The sequence below is a fragment of the Balaenoptera physalus genome (genome assembly GCF_965194825.1).
Source record: "Balaenoptera physalus genome assembly, chromosome: X".
Lineage (NCBI taxonomy): Eukaryota > Metazoa > Chordata > Mammalia > Artiodactyla > Balaenopteridae > Balaenoptera > Balaenoptera physalus.
This window is the reverse complement of record NC_138903.1, coordinates 83,200,388-83,222,023: the sequence shown is the minus strand read 5'-3', so window position 1 is coordinate 83,222,023 and position 21,636 is coordinate 83,200,388. Positions and strand designations below refer to the sequence as shown.

Here is a 21,636-nt window from a genome sequence, read left to right as displayed (position 1 = left end):
TTTGCTTTGCTGTGCAAAAGCTTTGAAGTTTCATTAAGTCCCATTTGTTTATTTTTGTTTTTATTTCCATTTCTCTAGGAGGTGGATCAAAACATATCTTGCTGTGATTTATGTCAAAGAGTCTTCTTCCTATGTTCTCCTCTAAGAGTTTTAAAGTGTCTGGTCTTACATTTAGGTCTCTAATCCATTTTGAGTTTATTTTGGTGTATGGTGTTAGGGAGTGTTCTAATTTCATTCTTTTACATGTAGTTGTCCAGTTTTCCCAGCACCACTTATTGAAGAGACTGTCTTTTCTCCATTGTATATCCTTGCCTCCTTTGTCATAGATTAGTTGACCACAGATGCGTGGGTTTATCTCTGGGCTTTCTATCCTGTTCCATTGATCTATATTTCTGTTTTTGTGCCAGTACCATATTGTCTTGATTACTGTAGCTTTGTAGTATAGTCTGAAGTCAGGTAGTCTGATTCCTCCAGCTCTGTTTTTTGTCCTCAAGACTGCTTTGGCTATTCGGGGTCTTTTGTGTCTCCATACAAATTTTAAGATTTTTTTGTTCTAGTCCCATAAAAAATGCCATTGGTAATTTAATAGGGATTGCATTGAATCTGTAGATTGCTTTGGGTAGTATAGTCGCTTTCACGATATTGATTCTTCCAATCCAAGAACATGGTATATCTCTCCATATGTTGGTATCATCTTTAATTTCTTTCATCAGTGTCTTATAGTTTTCTGCATACAGGTCTTTTGTCTCCTTAGGTAGGTTTATTCCTAGGTATTTTATTCTTTGTGTTGCAATGGTAAATGGGAGATTTCCTTAATTTCTCTTTCAGATTTTTCATCATTAGTGTATAGGAATGCAAGAGATTTCTGTGCATTAATTTTGTATCCTGCAACTTTACCAAATTCATTCATCAGCTCTAGTAGTTTTCTGGTGGCATCCTTAGGATTCTCTATGTATAGTATCATGTCATCTGCAAACAGTGACAGTTTTACTTCTTCTTTTCCAATTTGTATTCCTTTCTTCTCTGATTGCCGTGGCTAGGACTTCCAAAACTATGTTGAATAATAGTGGTGAGAGTGGGTATCCTTGTCTTGTTCCTGATCTTACAGGAAATGCTTTCAGCTTTTCACCATTGACAATGATGTTTGCTGTGGGTTTGTTGTATATGGCCTTTATTATGTTAAAGTAGGTTCCCTCTATGCCCACTTTCTGGAGAGTTTTTATCATAAATGGGTGTTGAATTTTGTCAAAAGCTTTTTCTGCATCTATTGAGATGATCATATGGTTTTTATTCTTCAATTTGTTAATATGGTGTATCACATTGATTGATTTGCATATATTGAAGAATCCTTGCATCTCTCGGATAAATCCCACCTGATCATGGTGTATGACCCTTTTAATGCGTTGTTGGATTCTCTTTGCTAGTATTTTGTTGAGGAGTTTTGCATCTATATTCATCAGTGATGTTGGTCTGTAATTTTCTTTTTTTGTAACATCTTTGTCTGGTTTTGGTACCAGGGTGATGGTGGCCTCATAGAATGAGTTTGGAAGTGTTCCTTCCTCTGCAATTTCTGGGAAGAGTTTGAGAAGGATGAGTGTTAGCTCCTCTCTAAATGTTTGATAGGATTCACCTGTGAAGCCATCTGGTCCTGGACTTTTCTTGGTTGGAAGATTTTTAATCACAGTTTCAATTTCATTACTTGTGATTGGTCTGTTCATATTTTCCATTTCTTCCTGGTTCAGTCTTTGAAGGTTTTACCTTTCTAAGAATTTGTCCATTTCTTCCAGGTTGTCCATTTTATTGGCATAAAGTTGCTTGTAGTAGTCTCTTAGGATGCTTTGTATTTCTGCGGTGTCTGTTTTAACTTTTCCTTTTTCATTTCTAAGTTTATTTTTTTATTTTTTTTTTTTAAATTTTATTTATTTATTTATTTATGGCTGTGTTGGGTCTTCGTTTCTGTGCGAGGGCTTTCTCTAGAATTTTATTTATTTATTTATTTATGGCTGTGTTGGGTCTTCGTTTCTGTGCGAGGGCTTTCTCTAGAATTTTATTTATTTATTTATTTATGGCTGTGTTGGGTCTTCGTTTCTGTGCGAGGGCTTTCTCTAGTTGCGGCAAGTGGGGGCCACTCTTCATCGCGGTGCGCGGGCCTCTCACTATCGTGGTCTCTCTTGTTGCGGAGCACAGGCTCCAGACGCGCAGGCTCAGCAATTGTGGCTCACGGGCTTAGTCGCTCCGCGGCATGTGGGATCTTCCCAGACCAGGGCTCGAACCCGTGTCCCCTGCATTGGCAGGCAGATTCTCGACCACTGCGCCACCAGGGAAGCCCTCTAAGTTTATTGATTTGAGTCCTCTCCCTCTTTTTCTTGATGAGTCTGGCTAATGGTTTTTCAATTTTGTTTATCTTCTCAAAGAACCAGCTTTTAGTTTTATTGATCTTTGCTATTGTTTTCTTTGTTTCTATTTCATTTATTTCCGCTCTGATCTTTATGATTTCTTTCCTTCTGCTAACTTTGGGTTTTGTTTGTTCTTCTTTCTCTAGTTCCTTTAGGTGTAATGTTAGATTATTTATTTGAGATTTTTCTTGTTTCTTGAGGTAGGCTTGTATAGCTATAAACTTCCCTCTTAGAACTGCTTTTGCTGCATCCCATAGGTTTTGGATCATCGTGTTTTCATTATCATTTGTCTCTAGGTATTTTTTGATTTCCTCTTTGATTTCTTCAGTGATCTCTTGGTTACTTAGTAACATATTGTTTAGCCTCCTTGTGTCTGTGTTTTTTAAGTTTTTTTCCATGTAACTGATTTCTAATCTCATAGCATTGTTGTCAGAAAAGACGCTTGATATGATTTCAATTTTCTTAAATTTACTGAGGCTTGATTTGTGATCTAAAATGTGATCTATCCTGGAGAATGTTCCATGCGCACTTGAGAAGAAAGTGTAATCTGCTGTTTTTGGATGGAATGTCCTATAAGTATCAATTAAATCTATCTGGTCTATTGTGTCATTTAAAGCTTCTGTTTCCTTTCTAATTTTCTGTTTGGATGATTTGTCCTTTGGTGTAAGTGAGTTGTTAAAGTCCCCCACTCTTACTGTGTTACCGTCGATTTCCTCTTTTAGAGCTGTTAGCAGTTGCCTTATGTATTGAGGTGCTCCTATGTTGGGTGCATATATATTTACAATTGTTATATCTTCTTCTTGGATTGATCCCTTGATCATTATGTAGTGTCCTTCCTTGTCTCCTGTAACATTCTTTATTTTAAAGTCTATTTTTTCTGATATGAGTATAGCTACTCCAGCTTTCTTTTGATTTCCATTTGCATGGAATATCTTTTTCCATCCCCTCACTTTCAGTCTGTATGTGTCCCTAGGTCTGAAGTGGGTCTCTTGTAGACAGCATATAGATGGGTCTTGTGTTTGTATCCATTCAGCCAGTCTATGTCTTTTGGTTGGGGCATTTAATCCATTCACGTTTAAGGTAATTATCAATATGTATGTTCCTATGACCATTTTCTTAATTGTTTTGGGTTTGTTTTTGTAGGTCCTTTTCTTCTCTTGTGTTTCCCACTTAGAGAAGTTCCTTTAGCATTTATTGTAAAGCTGGTTTGGTGGTGCTGAATTCTCTTAGCTTTTGCTTGTCTGTAAAGCTTTTGATTTCTCCATCAAATCTTTTTTTTTTTTTTCACACACACACACTGTATTTTATTTTTACAAGAGATAAATAGACTGACACCAAGCATTGTACATGGATGACCACAACAAAAGCAACAATGATTGCAATTACCAAACATGAAACACACTCATACTATGTCATAATATTGACATTCAGTCCAGTAATCCTCCACTGTAACAGCTCCTTTACTTTGCAGTGAAAATTGATTTGTATATTCTTTGCCTCTGAGTCCTTGTGGGATTTTTTTTTTTTAATTCAGACAGAAAGTCACAAAAATTATACTCATCCTCACCAGTTCACTCAGTCCCATGTAATTAATTGTTTTTTTTCATCTTGATCTTTTGTTAGCACTTTTATGAGTTCATCAGTTTTTCATCAGAGTTCTGAAAATGCTTATTCATTCAGTTCAGCAGTACAGTCAGTTACCAGAAATCTGTACTTGTCAGAGTCTTTTCCATGAATTTCTTGAAGATGAAACCCTTTTATAGGAACATATTTGCAAAATCATCAGAGTACACCCAGAACTGTCTGTAAATGACAAAAGACTTAAAAATGACCATGGTTAAAGATTTGATGAAAGTTCATAATAATGCAGTTGACAAGAAAATTAGTTATTTCTGAGATATACATTTTAAAGTAATAACTAGGATTATTACTTATAACATTATACCAGAACATATAAGATTTTTAGAAATTTCATGTAATGTCTGAAACATTTATATTAACATATTTCCATACATGTTTCCATACAAATACAAATATAAGATTTTTAGAAATTTCATGTAATGTCTGAAACATTTATATTAACATATTTCCATACATATTTCCATACAAATACAAATATAAGATTTTTAGAAATTTCATGTAATGTCTGAAACATTTATATTAACATATTTCCATACAAATAACCCAATGAAAGTTTACTATTAGTTGTTTTCTTTGTTTTTTTATACTGCAGGTCCTTATTAGGCATCAATTTTATACACATCAGTGTATACATGTCAATCCCAATCGCCCAATTCAGCACACCACCATCCCCACCTCACCGCAGTTTTCCCCCCTTGGTGTCCATATGTCCATTCTCTACATCTGTGTCTCAACTTCTGCCCTGCAAACTGGCTCATGTGTACCATTTTTCTAGGTTCCACATACATGCATTAATATACGATATTTGTTTTTCTCTTTCTGACTTACTTCACTCTGTATGACAGTCTCTACATCCATCCACGTCTCAACAAATGACTAAATTTCGTTCCTTTTTATGGCTGAGTAATATTCCATTGTATATATGTACCACTTCTTCTTTATCCATTCGTCTGTTGATGGGCATTTAGGTTGCTTCCATGACCTGGCTATTGTAAATAGTGCTGCAATGAACATTCGGGTGCATGTGTCTTTTTGAATTACGGTTTTCTCTGGGTATATGCCCAGTAGTGGGATTGCTGGGTCATATGGTAATTGTATTTTTAGTTTTTAAGGAACCTCCATATTGTTCTCCATAGTGGCTGTATCAATTTACATTCCCACCAACAGTGCAAGAGGGTTCCCTTTTCTCCACACCCTCTCCAGCATTTGTTGTTTGTAGATTTTCTGATGATGCCCATTCTAACAGGAGTGAGGTGATACCTCATTGTAGTTTTGATTTGCATTTCTCTAATAATTAGTGATGTTGAGCATCTTTTCATGTGCTTCGTGGCCGCCTGTATGTCTTCTTTGGAGAAATGTCTATTTAGGTCTTCTGCCCATTTTTGGATTGGGGTGTTTGTTTCTTTGATATTGAGCTGAATGAGCTGTTTATATATTTTGGAGATTAATCCTTTGTCCGTTGATTCATTTGCAAATATTTTGTCCCATTCTGAGGGTTGTCTTTTAGTCTTGTTTATGGTTTCCTTTGCTGTGCAAAAGCTTTGAAGTTTCATTAGGTCCCACTAGTTTATTTTTGTTTTTATTTCCATTACTCTAGGAGGTGGATCAAAACATATCTTGCTGTGATTTATGTCAAACAGTGTTCTTCCTATGTTTTCCTCAAAGAGTTTTATAGTGTCCAGTCTTATATTTAGGTCTCTAATCCATTTTGAGTTTATTTTTGTGTATGGTGTTAGGGAGTATTCTATTTTCATTCTTTTACATGTAGCTGTCCAGTTTTCCCAGCACCACTTATTGAAGAGACTGTCTTTTCTCCATTGTATATCTTTGCCTCCTTTGTCATAGATTAGTTGACCATACGTGCGTGGGTTAATCTCTGGGCTTTCTATCTTGTTCCATTGATCTATGTTTCTGTTTTAGTGCCAGTACCATATTGTCTTGATTACTGTAGCTTTGTAGTATAGTCTGAAGTCAGGGAGTCTGATTCCTCCAGCTCCATTTTTTTGCCTCAAGACTGCTTTGGCTATTCGGGGTCTTTTGTGTCTCCATACAAATTTTAAGATGATTTGTTCTAGATCCCTAAAAAATGCCATTGGTAATTTGATAGGGATTGCATTGAATCTGTAGATTGCTTTGGGTAGTATACTCATTTTCACAATGTTGATTCTTCCAATCCAAGAACATGGTATATCTCTCCATCTGCTGGTATCATCTTTAATTTCTTTCATCAGTGTCTTATAGTTTTCTGCATACAGGTCTTTATCTCCCTAGGTAGGTTTATTCCTAGGTATTTTATTCTTTTTGTTGCAATGGTAAATGGGAGTGTTTCCATAATTTCTCTTTCAGATTTTTCATCATTAGTGTATAGGAATGCAAGAGATTTCTGTGCATTAATTTTGTATCCTGCAACGTTACCATATTCATTAATTAGCTCTAGCAGTTTTCTGGTGGCAGTTTTAGGATTCTCTATGTATAGTATCATGTCATCTGCAAACAGTGACAGTTTTACCTCCTCTTTTCCAATTTGTATTCCTTTTATTTCTTTTTCTTCTCTGATTGCCGTGGCTAGGACTTCCAGAACTATGTTGAATAATAGTGGTGAGAGTGGACATCCTTGTCTCGTTCCTGATCTTAGAGGAAATGCTTTCAGTTTTTACCATTGAGAATGATGTTTGCTGTGGGTTTGTCATATATGGCCTTTATTATGTTGAGGTAGGTTCCCTCTATGCCCACTTTCTGGAGAGTTTTTATCAGAAATGGGTGTTGAATTTTGTCAAAAGCTTTTTCTGCATCTATTGAGATGATCATATGGTTTTTATTTTTCAATTTGTTAATATGGTGTATCACATTGATTGATTTGCGTATATTGAAGAATCCTTGCATCCCTGGGATAAATCCCACTTGATCGTGGTGTATGATCCTTTTAATGTGTTGTTGGATTCTGTTTGCTAGTATTTTGTTGAGGATTTTTGCATCTATATTCATCAGTGATATTGATATGTAATTTTCTTTTTTTGTAGTGTCTTTGTCTGGTTTTGGTATCAGGGTGATGGTGGCCTCATAGAATGAGTTTGGGAGTGTTCCTTCCTCTGCAATTTTTTGGAAGAGTTTGAGAAGGATGGGTGTTAGCTCTTCTCTAAATGTTTGATAGAATTCACCTGTGAAGCCATCTGGTCCTGGACTTTTGTTTGTGGGAAGATTTTTAATCACAGTTTCAATTTCATTACTTGTGATTGGTCTGTTCATATTTTCTGTTTCTTCCTGATTCAGTCTTGGAAGGTTATACCTTTCTAAGAATTTGTCCATTTCTTCCAAGTTGTCTGTTTTATTGGCATAGAGTTGCTTGTAGTAGTCTCTTAGGATGTTTTGTATTTCTGCAGTGTCTGTTGTAACTTCTCCTTTTTCATTTCTGATTTTATTGATTTGAGTCCTCTCCCTCTTTTTCTTGATGAGTCTGGCTAATGGCTTATCAATTTTGTTTATCTTCTCAAAGAAACAACTTTTAGTTTTATTGATCTTTGCTATTGTTTTCTTTGTTTCTATTTCATTTATTTCTGCTCTGATCTTTATGATTTCTTTCCTTCTGCTAACTTTGGGTTTTGTTTGTTCTTCTTTCTCTAGTTTCTTTAGGTGTAAGGTTAGATTGTTTACTTGAGATTTTTCTTGTTTCTTTAGGTAGGCTTGTATAGCTATAAACTTCCCTCTTAGAACCGCTTTTGCTGCATCCCATAGGTTTTGGGTCGTCGTGTTTTCATTGTCATTTGTCTCTAGGTATTTTTTTATTTCCTCTTTGATTTCTTCAGTGATCTCTTGGTTATTTAGTAACGTATTGTTTAGCCTCCATGTGTTTGTCTTTTTTACGTTTTTTTCACTCTAATTCATTTCTAATCTCATAGCGTTGTGGTCAGAAAAGATGCTTGGTATGATTTCAATTTTCTTAAATTTACTGAGGCTTGATTTGTGACCCAAGATGTGATCTATCCTGGAGAATGTTCCGTGCGCACTTGAGAAGAACGTGTAATCTGCTGTTTTTGGGTGGAATGTCCTATATATATCAATTAAATCTATCTGGTCTATTGTGTCATTTAAAGCTTCTGTTTCCTTATTTATTTTCATCTTGGATGATCTGTCCATTGGTGTAAGTGAGGTGTTAAAGTCCCCCACTATTATTGTGTTACTGTCGATTTCCTCTTTTATAGCTGTTAGCAGTTGCCTTATGTATTGAGGTGCTCCTATGTTGGGTGCATATATATTTATAATTGTTATATCTTCTTCTTGGATTGATCCCTGGATCATTATGTAGTGTCCTTCCTTGTCTCTTGTAACATTCTTTATTTTAAAGTCTATTTTATCTGATATGAGTATAGCTACTCCAGCTTTCTTTTGATTTCCATTTGCATGGAATATCTTTTTCCATCCCCTAACTTTCAGTCTGTATGTGTCCCTAGGTCTGAAGTGGGTCTCTTGTAGACAGCATATATATGGGTCTTGTTTTTGTATCCATTCAGCCAGTCTATGTCTTTTGGTTGGGGCATTTAATCCATTCACGTTTAAGGTAATTATCGATATGTATGTTCCTATGACCATTTTCTTAATTGTTTTGGGTTTGTTTTTGTAGGTCCTTTTCTTCTCTTGTGTTTCCCACTTAGAGAAGTTCCTTTAGCATTTGTTGTAGAGCTGGTTTGGTGGTGCTGAATTCTCTTAGCTCTTGCTTGTCTGTAAAGCTTTTGATTTCTCCATCAAATCTAAATGAGATCCTTGCCGGGTAGAGTAATCTTGGTTGTAGGTTCTTCCCTTTCATCACTTTAAGTATATCATGCCACTCCCTTCTGGCTTGCAGAGTTTCTGCTGAGAAATCAGCTGTTAACCTTATGGGAGTTCCCTTTTATGTTATTTGTCATTTTTCCCTTGCTGCTTTCAATAATTTTTCTTTGTCTTTAATTTTTGCCACTTTGATTACTATGTGTCTCGGCGTGTTTCTCCTTGGGTTTATTCTGTATGGGACTCTCTGCGCTTCCTGGACTTGGCTGGCTATTTCCTTTCCCATGTTAGGGAAGTTTTCGACTATAATCTCTTCAAATATTTTCTCTGGTCCTTCCTCTCTCTCTTCTCCTTCTGGGACCCCTATAATGCGAATGTTGTTGCGTTTAATGTTGTCCCAGAGGTCTCTTAGGCTGTCTTCATTTCTTTTCATTCTTTTTTCTTTATTCTGTTCCGCAGCAGTGAATTCCACCATTCTGTCTTCCAGGTCACTTATCCGTTCTTCTGCCTCAGTTATTCTGCTATTGATTCCTTCTAGTGTAGTTTTCATTTCAGTTATTGTATTGGTCATCTCTGTTTGTTTGTTCTTTAATTCTTCTAGGTCTTTGTTAATCATTTCTTGCATCTTCTCAATCTTTGCCTCCATTCTTATTCCGAGGTCCTGGATCATCTTCACTATCATTATTCTGAATTCTTTCTCTGGAAGGTTGCCTATCTCCACTTCATTTAGTTGTTTTTCTGGGTTTTTTTCTTGTTCCTTCATCTGGTACATAGCCCTCTGCCTTTTCATCTTCCCTATCTTTCTGTAACTGTGGTTTTTGGTCCACAGGCTGCAGGATTGTAGTTTTTCTTGCTTCTGTTGTCTGCCCTCTGGTGGTTGAGGCTATCTAAGAGGCTTGATGGGAGGCTCTGGTGGTGGGTAGAGCTGACTGTTGCTGTGGCTGTCAGAGCTCAGTAAAACCTTAATCCACTTGACTGTTGATGGGTGGGGCTGGGTTCCCTCCCTGTTGGTTGTTTTTCCTGAGGCAACCCAACACTGGAGCCTACCCGTGCTCTTTGGTGGGGTTAATGGCAGACTCTGGGAGGGCTCACGCCAAGGAGAACTTCCCAGAACCTCAGCTGCCAGTGTCCTTATCCCCACGGTGAAACAGAGCCACCACTCGCCTCTGCAGGAGACCCCCCAACACCAGCAGGTAGGTCTGGTTCAGTCTCCCCCAGGGTCACTGCTCCTTCCCCTGGGTCCCGATGCACACATTACTTTGTGTGTGCCCTCCAAGAGTGGGGTCTCTGTTTCCCACAGTCCTGTCAAAGTCCTGCAATCAATTCCCACTAGGCTTCAAAGTCTGATTCTCTAGGAATTCCTCCTCCTGTAGCCGGACCCCCAGGTTGGGAAGCCTGACGTGGGGCTCAGAACCTTCACTCCAGTGGGTGGACTTCTGTGGTATAAGTGTTCGCCAGTCTGTGAGTCACCCACCCGTCAGTTATGGGATTTGATTTTACTCTGATTGCGCCCCTCCTACCGTCTCACTGTGGCTTCTCCTCTGTCCTTGGACGTGGGGTATCCTCCTTGGTGAAGTCCAGGGTCTTCCTGTCAATGATTGTCCAGCATCCAGTTTTGATTCTGGTGCTCTCGCAAGAGGGAGTGAGAGCACGTCCTTCTACTCCGCCATCTTGGTTGGCTCTCCATCAAATCTTAATGAGATCCTTGCTGGGTAGAGTAGTCTTGGTTGTAGGCTCTTCCCTTTCATCACTTTAAGTATTTCATGCCACTCTCTTCTGGCTTGTAGAGTTTCTGCTGAGAAATCAGCTGTTAACCTTATGGGAGTTCCCTTGTATGTTATTTGTCGTTTTTCCCTTGCTGCTTTCAATAATTTTTCTTTGTCTTTAATTTTTACCAGTTTGATTACTATGTGTCTCAGCATGTTTCTCCTTGGGTTTATCCTGTATGAGACTCTCTGTGCTTCCTGGACTTGGGTGGCTATTTCCTTTCCCATGTTAGGGAAGTTTTCGACTATAATCTCTTCAAATATTTTCTCTGGTCCTTTCTCTCTCTCTTCTCCTTCTGGGACCCCTATAATGCGAATGTTGTTGCGTTTAATGTTGTCCCAGAGGTCTCTTAGGCTGTCTTCATTTCTTTTCATTCTTTTTTCTTTATTCTGTTCCGCAGCAGTGAATTCCACCATTCTGTCTTCCAGGTCACTTATCCGTTCTTCTGCCTCAGTTATTCTGCTATTGATTCCTTCTAGTGTAGTTTTCATTTCAGTTATTGTATTGGTCATCTCTGTTTGTTTGTTCTTTAATTCTTCTAGGTCTTTGTTAATCATTTCTTGCATCTTCTCAATCTTTGCCTCCATTCTTATTCCGAGGTCCTGGATCATCTTCACTATCATTATTCTGAATTCTTTCTCTGGAAGGTCGCCTATCTCCACTTCATTTAGTTGTTTTTCTGGGTTTTTTTCTTGTTCCTTCATCTGGTACATAGCCCTCTGCCTTTTCATCTTCCCTATCTTTCTGTAACTGTGGTTTTTGGTCCACAGGCTGCAGGATTGTAGTTTTTCTTGCTTCTGTTGTCTGCCCTCTGGTGGTTGAGGCTATCTAAGAGGCTTGATGGGAGGCTCTGGTGGTGGGTAGAGCTGACTGTTGCTGTGGCTGTCAGAGCTCAGTAAAACCTTAATCCACTTGACTGTTGATGGGTGGGGCTGGGTTCCCTCCCTGTTGGTTGTTTTTCCTGAGGCAACCCAACACTGGAGCCTACCCGTGCTCTTTGGTGGGGTTAATGGCAGACTCTGGGAGGGCTCACGCCAAGGAGAACTTCCCAGAACTTCTGCTGCCAGTGTCCTTGTCCCTTGGTGAGCCACAGCTGTCCCTCGCCTCTGCAGGAGACCCTCCAACACTAGCAGGTAGGTCTGGTTCAGTCTCCTATGGGGTCACTGCTCCTTCCCCTGGGTCCTGATGCGCACACTACTTTGTGTTTGCCCTCCAAGAGTGGAGTCTCTGTTTCCCGCAGTCCTGCCAAAGTCCTGCAATCAAATCCTGCTAGCCTTCAAAGTCTGATTTTCTAGAAATTCCTCCTCCCCTTGCCAGACCCCCAGGTTGGGAAGCCTGACGTGTGGCTCAGAACCTTCACTCCAGTGGGTGGACTTCTGTGGTATAAGTGTTCTCCAGTTTGTGAGTCACCCACCCAGCAGTTATGGGATTTGATTTTATTGTGATAGCGCCTCTCCTACCGTCTCATTGTGGCTTCTCCTTTGTCTTTGCATGTGGGGTATCTTTTCTGGTGAGTTCCAGTGTCTTCCTGTCAGTGATTGTTCAGCAGTTAGTTGTGATTCCAGTGTTCTCGAAAGAGGGGGAGGGAGTGAGAGCATGTCCTTCTACTCCGCCATCTTGAACCAATCTCCCCTCCTGCATACATTTCTGAAACTGTTTGAAAAGTCTAAGAGTATAGTCTAAAGAAAAGAGCAAAGGTCCTCAGAAGAACTAGCTTTTCCCCTTTAGCACTTTGCCCTAGTCAAGAAGCCATGAACAAAACAGTATTGTTTATAGTGTCAGTGTCAATGTTTTAAGAAACACTCTGTAGAAAACCATTATATACATGAGTACCAAATTCAACTAAGCAGTTGCCAAGGAGGTACTTATTTTGTCAGTTCATTTGATAAGTTTTAGATACTCACTAGCAACTTTCTTGAGTCTTCCTTGACAACAGATTTTGCCCTGCTATGTGTGTTTAGATGTGGTAAGTCATGGCTATATAGGATGTAATTAAAATGTTCTAGGAGCACTGAAAATTCCAGTTCCTCTATTCAAGGGGTCACCTTACATGAACCAATGCTAACTGAATACTAGTTTCTTTCCATCTGTGTGACATGACTTCTATGAAAATACACCCCCCAAATAAGGTTTGCCATGTCTCTTCTCCCCATTGTCCCAACTTCTATTTCACAAATGAATTTTGTATAAATCCCTGACAAGATCCCTCAAGTCACAAAGCTTGTTTGTGTTTTTTAGCACTGAACATCTAAAATCAATTTCATTCACATTTGACCAGGGTGCAAATGTAATATCAGTCATACATTAGACTTTCAAAGGGAGACAGAACTGTACCTTCCATTTATTCTTTATAATTTTATCTACATTTTGTGGCAAAAAGTGATATATTTTATATAAGAGAATCACGAGATGCTTCTTGAGGCAATGCACTGTGAATCCAAACTGATTTGTAGACTAAAATCTGTCAACTTTTCCCTGGATCTAGTTGTGCCAGGATATACTTGTCACCTCTTCCAGCAACTTATAAAAGATAAGGCCCTAAGCATAGGAAGCAAACCAGGGGAACTCTTTATTATTTTGCCAGGGAACACAGTTCAAAGCACATCTATTTATGCATGGCTTTAAACAGCCTTACTTGGTTTCTCATGTATCAACACTTCAATGACTACCTTCTGTACCCTGCCACCCTGACATGAATTTTTTAAAGTGTATTTCTAAAAACAGAACAGAGAATTTGATGTAATGTGTATATACGAATATACTGGCTATGAAATAACTGAAAGCATCACAGCTATTTATTGAAGCTAGGTACACTTACATGAGTCACCTCTCTTCTCACAATGACTACGTATGAAAATTTCCTAAAAATTCAAAGGCCAGATCATATAGACTTATTTGTTATAATAACTAACATATAGATGCTTATTGGAAACAATAATAAGGTATACTGAGAAGCATCAGAAAGTGTGAAAATTTGTATTAATATTACTTTAGTATGCTGGAATCAAAGGGGACTACCTTTCCATGACTTGCCTGTTTTGAAAAACCATATGGAAGAGATAACTCAGTATTCATCCTCAGGGGGAGAAAAATTAGTTTTAAATTCCAGGAAGGGCACTGAGGAAGAGTTGGCTTGATGAAGGCAGATAAAGTATCTTAGGTAAATTCACTAGGCAGACTGTTTAACTTCACCCACCAATGCAGCAATCGTCATTAGAATTCATTATCATTATAGACGTGAAGGACCACTTCCCCTTTTTATTTGCTGAGTGCTCTCAGACAAATCATATAACCTCTCTTTGTCTCAGTTTTCAATCCCATCCCCTGCCCTCAGGTTCAAATGAAATATTCTTTGGCCATTGTCTGAAAACTGTTTAAGTCTATATAAATGTAAAGACTTGATATTCCTATGATTATTTTCACCAATCATGTAATAATGATTACAATTATTCAGTATTCACCATGAATAGGTACTGTTCCAAGTGGTTTACATGGATAATCTCATTTAATTCTCACTACTTCATGAAGTAGGTATTATTATTTTCCCCATTTGACAGATGAGCAAACAGTCTCAGGACGCTTAAGTAATTTTTCCAAGGTCTCATAGTAGTAGAGCCAAGATTGGACCCCTAGCAGCCTGATTTAAAGCCTGCATTATTAAAGAACGTTATAGCATGACAAGTGGCTGCAAATTCTAGCAGAGGACTCTAATGAAAATATGATGGTTATTTGTAGCTCTACATCTATCCCTTAAGTTCAGAAGGTCACAGGACAAATGCTCCCCTGAAAGGGCAGAAAAGTGTCTAAAGTTAACAAAATTTAAATTGGTTGATAATATCAGTTTCTACAAATTGGGACAACCTGAAGCAGGTGTTCTATTAATTTATCACATCAATCTAGAATTTTCAGACACATGAAGCATAAATCTCTCTTGGGTGTGGGAGTGGAGAAGGGAGTCTAGCTTAAACTAGTCAATATATTTTTCTGCATAACCATGTGGCTGGATACAACTAACTTTTATGATAATGAAGATAACTTGGGAAAATGGAAACGTACAGAAAACCCAAAAACACCATTTAACTTATTATTTTCAGTTTCTTTCATTACCCAACCTGATTACCAGAGCTGATAAAATGGACTGATTCAAGTTTTCCCTTCTCTCTTCACATCTGCAAATATGGGGATGCTTAAGGAACAGTGTTAACTAGAATCAGTGAAAAGCAAATGGAAACCATTCAAATCAGCCTGGATAATCTATAAACTACTAAGAGTTTCTTCCCTTTATATTCCAGATTACTTACTACCTATCTCTGTTCCTTCACATGGCTGTATATGTTCCTGCCATTTATATATGTAGAGTGTCACTTGTAATTTCCTTTTCCCTCACTGGATTGCAAATCCCTAAAGGGTAAAGACTATAGCATTGCCCAGACTACCATGCTCTCTACCCACCGCTTTGGCAGATATTCCGAGTCACAGAATTTGCTAACCTGACACTTAACATGTCACAGCAGTTATTTTTACCTATTTGTTATATCATTGCCAGCAGCAGTTGTCATGCAGTAGTCAGGAATACAGGAAAATTCCACACTAGGAAGTCAGCTATTTTTACCCAGATTCCCCTGAATCTTTTTCACCCTTTGAATGACACTGAAATAATCTGCCTATATTATTGCCTGAATAAGGAACCTGAAGATCCCAGTACATTTTCTTGATTTACTCCCAACTCAGTATAACTCTAGATAACTGTTTTTCTCTATGGAAGAAGGCAATTCTAACCCCAAATCCCTCAACAGCCCTGAATGTGAGCATACAGATTACTTATGCAATCCATTAAATCTTCTGATAAGCAGCCATATCAAAACTTCATAATCTATTTGGCTTATCTATTCCAAAATGTTTGCGCATTTAATTCCTCATCTTGAAAATAAATTTGATATCCTAAAAATTAGAGAAACACCTAAAATGTTTATGGCATGCTGAAATGGAAGAAAACTTGCTTTTCATCAGCCTGAATTACTACTGGCTTAGAAAATAAATCATAACTTAATTTTGACCATAATACAATTTAAAAAGGAAAAATATCTTAAAATAAGATTGAATCTGTATGGTGAAAACATATAATCTGAATGTAGGTGTTTCACTTATTCACTCAAAATATGTTTACTGAGAACCTACTATGAGCCAGGCACTAGTGTTAAACAAGACAGATAAAGTCCATGACTTCATGGGGTTTACATATTAGAGGAGAGAGACAATTAACAAATTTGGGCTTTATTCCAAACATTTCAGAATGAAACTAATCAAGACTTTAACAGAAAATACTGGGTGGTGGTTGGGGGATGGGGGGAACAGAGGAACAAGTTAAATGATGTAATAAGTAAACACAGATAAATTCAGAATATGGGACATTCTATAAAACAAACATCTGGTCTTTTCTAAAAATTACATGAGAAAAAATGAAGACTGCTCTAGAAAAAAAGAAGATTTAAAGAGACATAATTAAATGCCATGCATGAACCTTGATTTTATCCCAGTTCAGTAAAAAACAGGTATATGAGGTTTCTTTTTGGAGTGATGGAAATGTTCCAAAATTACATGGTGGTGATGGCTGCACAACTTTTGTAAATTTGCAGTAAGTCATTGAATATTACATTTAAAATGAATAATTTTCACAGTGTGAAAACTATACATAAATAAAGCTGTTAAAAATGATTTTGAGGGGACACCTAGAGATATCTAATATTGATAGGTATTAGATGACATCAGGGAATTATTTTTAATTACCTTAAATATTATAATATTAAGAGTATGGAAGAGAATTCCCTTATTTTTAGGAGATGCAAGCTGAAGAAATTGAATATGAAGCATCATGAGTTCTGTAACTTACTTTCAAATTGTACAGCAAAACAAAGAAAGCAAATACAGCAAAATGATAAAAGTTTTTGGCTCTAGGTTATGAGTGTATAGGTGTTCACTTCAAAAGTCTTTCAAGTTTTCTATGTGCCTGAAAATTTCATAATAAAAGTTGGAAAATACATTAATTTTTAAGAGAGAGAAAAAGAGAGCCATTGGAAGATATGAAGTAAGGAATGATAATGATCTGTTGTTTTTGGCCATCTTAACAAACAAATTGGACCTGCTTACTGTATGATTTGATCAGTTAGACAGAAATCTCTCAATTGCTGAAGGCTGAATAAATTGACTGCATTGTAAAATAACTGATTATGAAATCACAAATAGACTTGGCCTAATGTCCTGTCTGTAGCAGTATAAACAATGGTTATGCAACTCACCTTTCCATTCTACTTCCTATCTGTTCCACCTTTTACATTTCAATTTTGGCTGGTTTACTTTTGTTGTGGCCAACACATAAAGTCAAGGATCCCTATACTCTTGGCATAAAAACCAAAGATCCTAAATGAGTCTATGGGCTCCAACCTAAATAATCCTGGTCACTGCTTATTTCCTCAACCTTATCTTCTGCCCCACTCATCCTCCTCCCTCTCTGCGCTTCAAACTCAATGGCCTTCTTTCAGTATCTCTGATGTGCCATATTCACTCTACCCAGGGCCTCTGCAAGTACTATTCTCCCTCCCTAAGTGCAACTTGAATAACATTTATTTAGCGAAGTCTTTTCTGATGTCCTTGAAAAAGTTCAGTCTGACGATTATGCTCTTATAGAACTTTGTGCTTTTTCTTTTAATATTCATTGCAATGAATATTATCTAATTATTTGTGTAATCATTTGTTTAATACCATTTCTGCTCACTAGATTATGGGTTCTATAAGGAAAAGATCTATGTGTATTGTGTTCACTACTGAAGCTCTTAAAAAAAACATTAGCATAGAAACCTGCTACTGTTTCATTTGAACCAATAAAAACCACCAGTCTTAACCCTATTTCCCCTTTTATCTACTGCTCCATTTCTCTGTTGTTCTTTTTTATTACAACTCCTGGAAAGAGCTGTTTACAGTAAGTCCCCTACCTATGAACGAGTTCCATTCTGAGAGCGCATTCGTAAGTCCAACAAAGTCAGTCCTAGGTACCCAACTAACACAATCGGCTATATAGTACCGTACTGTAATAGGTTTATAATACTTTTCACATAAATAGTACATAAAAGACAAACACAAAAAATAAAGAAAACATTTTTAATCTTATAGTATAGTACCTTGAAAAGTATAGTGGCTTGAAATAAAAATACTGTACTACTGTACTCTATACAGTACTATACAGTAAAGTACACAAAAGCACAACCACTTGGAGAGGGTGCACGCATGTGACAATTGTACGCCAGACACGTGAACTTATGTGATTGTACATGTGAATGCATTTTCGCATCTTTGAAAGTTTGCAAATTGAAGTTTCATATGTAGGGGACTTATTGTATACAGTTTTCAACTCTTCTCTTCCCATTCTCTCTTGAACCCACACCCATGGGACTTTCACCTCAACCACTCCATCAGAACTTTTGTTGTCCAGGTCATTAATCACCTCCATGCCACTAAGTCTAATGATCAATTCTCATTTTTATCTTAACTTCATCAATCAGCATCAATTGACAGACTGGATCACTCACTCCCTCCTCCTGGAAACACTTACCTCAAATGGCTTCCAAGATTACAAACATTCAGTTTTCCTCTCACTTTTCCAGCTGCTTCTTTCCAATCTGCTTTCTAGGTTCTTCCACTTTGACCAAAGATAAGAAATGAGATAATATTTATTAAAGTCCTTGCATAAATTTGCAGTATGTTTTAGGTTATAGAACTAAAACTTAAAGTACAAAAAAAAAATGTAACCAAATTTGAAGAGGTATGCTGACCAGAAGAAAAGGTTCTTTTATTCAGGCAAAGTAATAACCCTCCTTAAAAGGTTATGATTAGCACTTTCTCACCATTACAGTTATTTATTCAATTGTAAATATCTACTATAAGTAACTACAGATTATTCCCTGCTTTTATACTTTTCCTTTTCCTGCCTATAATTGGTCACCTAATGTATTCCTTTCTCATTGCCAATTGACACTCCTCTACCCTCAAAGGAATCTTTGTTCTGAAACCCAATTTCTTTAAACAAAATTCTTCCCCAACACCTGGGCTCCTATTTTATATTTCTATAGTGCTTTCAAATTTACAAAGTAAGTTAATAAAAGAGCAATATTGGGGTAAATTTTATGAAATAATTTAACAACTCAAAACAGTCTAAGGAATAAATTAATTTTCTACTTTCTTTGGTGTCCCTAAACTTTGATGACCAACACAGACTGACCAACATAACCCTTTCTGAGAGCAATAATATTACTCTAAGACACTAACTCAAAGTGTGGTCCCAGGACCCATGGGAGTCTCCAACAACCTTTCAAGTTGTCTGCAGGGTTCTCTTTTTTTCCAACTATGTTATTTGTGTGAGGCCTAATTTTTTTTCATATACTTCAACCAAAGAATCATATCACAACAAATTGTAGAAACAGATATGAGAATAATTAAGTCAGCATTAAAGAGATTTAAAAACGTAAACTAATACATGTCTGTTCATTAAATATTTTTAATTTTGAAAATATAATTACTTTTCACAAAACGTTATCTAGTTAAAATTTAATGGTCTTATTATTGGTATTTTAAAATGGATTAATAAATATTTTTAAAATTTCTCAGTTTTAGTTTTGTTTTGTTTTGTTTTTGTTTTTGTTTTGTTTATTTATTTATGGTTGTGTTGGGTCTTCGTTTCTGTGCGAGGGCTTTCTCTAGTTGTGGCAAGCGGGGGCCACTCTTCATTGCGGCCTCTCTTGTTGCAGAGCGCAGGCTCAGTAGTGGTGGCTCACGGGCCCAGTTGCTCCGTGGCATGTGGGATCTTCCCAGACCAGGGCTCAAACCCGTGTCCCCTGCAGTGGCAGGCAGATTCTCAACCACTGCGCCACCAGGGAAGCCCTCAGTTTTAGTTTTTAATACCATAAATATAAATAACTATTATTTATCAGATATTCTTGACCACATAAACAAACACTCCTTGGGGTCTTCAGTAATTTCTAATAGTGTAAAGGAATCCTTAAACCAAATGGTTTGACAACTACTCCTCTGAGAAAATGTTTCTTGATGTATGTCCACTGACCATCTGCATCAGAGCTATCTGGGATACTTGATAAAAATATAGATTTCTTGACTCCATATAAGACCTACTAAATCATAACTTCTGGGGTCATGAACTTACATTTTTACCACGGCCTTCAGGTGATTCTTATGCACACTAATGTTAGAAAAATCTAATAAAGAAGTATATAGACTTTGGAGTCTGATGGATTCAAACTCTAATTCTGCCACTTCCTGTTTGTCACCCTAGCCTATACCACTCTCTACCAACTGATTTCTTGCTCTTACTTTCCCCTCACCCTATCTCCTGAATCCTCTTCCAACTGCATATCCTCTGTTAAATAGTTCCTGATTTCCAGAGTAAGCTGGAAAATTTCTATGTAAGAGGTGTTTAGGGGCAGCAATCTGGTTCTTAGAGAAAGTTAGGGACTCAAAAGTTGCACTTCCATAGGAAGCACATTGCTTTTACTTAGATTGTTTCATTTGGGGCAGCTATGTGGAGACGATAAGATTTTGGAGGGGGTACTATCACCTAGGCTACACCTTGGCATTACCACTTACCTATTTGCTTCTGCTGTTGAACAGGGAAGACCTCAGAGGATTTTATTTTCTATTCTTCACCTTGGAGCACATAGCACAGTGATGATGGCAGCCATTTGGTCTTTCCTTAGCCCTGTCTCAAGTCGGTTATCCTTACAAAGCTGTCGTCCACCTCCTCAATGCTCGCTGTGATTTGCATACACAGTTCTGAGCTCAGAGGTCTGAAACTGGTTTCAGATGTCACTGGTTTATCCAGTTAACAGAAACCAAACAGAAATCTGTGAAATTTTGCCCAGCAGTGAACAATCGTTTTAAGAACCACAGGCTTATTTAAATATAGCAAAATTTTCTGCAGAACAGTGCTATTCAAGGTATAGTCCACTAATGCACAAGTTCAGAATCATATAGGTCATTTTTTAAAAAAATGCAGAGTCCTATGCTTCATCCCAGACCAAGTATTATCACAGTCTCTGGGAGTAAGACCTCCGAATTTGTAATTTTAATAATTTCCTCAGGTTCTTATGGTAGAAAGTCCAAAAACCATTGCCATGAGGAAATTTCAACAAGAAACAATAAAAATAAGAGGAAACATAAGCATATTCTGTATCACCACCTAGTTCTTTAATTGATAGCAAATGGATAAATGATGTCACCCACATGCTTTTCCATATAGACATAATATTTGCTTCAATCTATGTAAGACTTTATACTATTCTATCAGTGTGCCAGTAGTACCAGGATGAGGGAGGCTAATTCACACTAACTAAAGTCACACTATATCAATGTATAAATCAGATGTCCATCCATTAGTTTATAATTGGAAATATTGTAAGTACAGGAATGTTCAGTTTGATAACCAGCATATCCTGAATCTATTAGATAATACATGTACAAAACAAAATTATAATCATAAATTACCATGGTGAGCCTGGAATCATTAAAAAATGGGTCAGTAGATATTCTTAATGATTACTGCCTCAAGATTTAATTTGATCTACCTACCAATCTCCACCATTGGGCTGGGGACTAGAGTATTCCAATCTGATAATCAGGGCACTCTCTTTCCTAGCCATTTCTGTAAACTCACAGCTAGTTCTATGATTTTCCCTAATGTAGTAATTTTCTTTCTGATAATTCAGTCTTAACTGATCAGCCATTAACTGATTAGATTTTACCTTTTCAATTTATGATCACATTCTATTCATGCCTCCCTGAAGCTCAACCAAAACTTTGAGTGTTTCCAAATTGAATTATCTACTCACAAGCAGGCTCTTGGGTTAATTTTGCAGGTGGCTTATCTTTTATGGCTTTTAATTTTTTCTCAACTTCACCTTGAATTTTTGACCCCATTGCACAGAAAAAAGGCAAAACTATGGAGACAATAAAAAAAAAAATCAGTGGTTGCCAGGGATGGGGCTGTGGGGGAGGGAGATGAATAGGC

At 37.3% G+C, this 21,636-nt stretch overlaps 1 protein-coding gene across 4 annotated transcripts in view; it reads right to left on the bottom strand.

Moving 5' to 3' along the window:
• Nucleotides 1–21,636, bottom strand: part of FAM133A (family with sequence similarity 133 member A) — an 89,773-nt gene that overhangs the window by 46,580 nt on the left and 21,557 nt on the right. For 3 of the 4 annotated variants that reach the window (XM_082447459.1, XM_082447460.1, XM_082447461.1), the window contains exon 3: nt 18,172–18,258. The gene's annotated coding sequence lies outside the window, so the exon portion shown is untranslated. Of the gene's footprint in view, nt 1–18,171; nt 18,259–20,216; nt 20,518–21,636 lie in introns of those variants that run through there. The other variant, XM_082447462.1, reaches the window with a different exon arrangement.